Source organism: Arachis ipaensis, chromosome B02 (assembly GCF_000816755.2).
Source record: "Arachis ipaensis cultivar K30076 chromosome B02, Araip1.1, whole genome shotgun sequence".
NCBI classification, from domain to species: Eukaryota; Viridiplantae; Streptophyta; class Magnoliopsida; order Fabales; family Fabaceae; genus Arachis; species Arachis ipaensis.
The window spans coordinates 103,293,686-103,294,550 of NC_029786.2; positions in this window are offsets into that span (position 1 = coordinate 103,293,686).

Genomic DNA, 865 nt, shown 5'->3' on the forward strand with positions numbered 1-865 from the left:
TATCCAACCTCATCCGTAAATTAACGCTACAGTTATAGCAAATTAATTTTCTTTAGTCAATAAAAAAGGAAGAGAGAGATGGAATGAGTGTGTCGTTTGCTTTGCCGTTCTTATTTTCCCATTTAACCATGACTCTCAAATTTTAAAATTTCAAGGAATAATTTCATTATTGATGAAATTGCTAACTACATATTAGTTCGTTTATTTTAACTCCATAATTTTATGTTCTATATGTTACTTAGATTATTTCTTTATCAATAATAGATTTATTATTATAATTATTTTTTTAACGAGAGTACATAAAGAGTACATAGTATATAAGGTGTAATAACTCAACAAATATTTTTTAAGGGAATTTTTTATCCTTTTCAATAATGAGAAAACTTATTTCTCTCCCTCTCTGAATTCTATGTTCTATATATTACTTAGATTATTTCTTTATCAATCATAGACTTACTATTGTAATTATTTTTTTAGTAAGAGTATATAAAGTATAATAACTCAACAAATATTTTTTAAGGAGATTTTTCATCCTTTTCAACAACGAAAATAACTTATTTTTCAACATTTGTTTGGTCAAGGAAGAATCTTTGAGATTAATCAGCAGATGTTGACACAAATGCATTGTACCAAGTTCGGTGGGTTTGATTATTTTATAATCAATTTCATAAGTAGGGAACTAATTACTCTACCAAACAACAACCATGACATATTCATTATTGCATATGCTGCTTCCTTTGTCTTTGATATGTACTTGATTGATGCAAAGGTGAAGCCTGTTAGACTTCAAAGCCATGCATTTCTTAAAGGAAAATCTTTGTACCACAACTACATTATTAAGGATTTAATTTTTTTATTCTAAAGT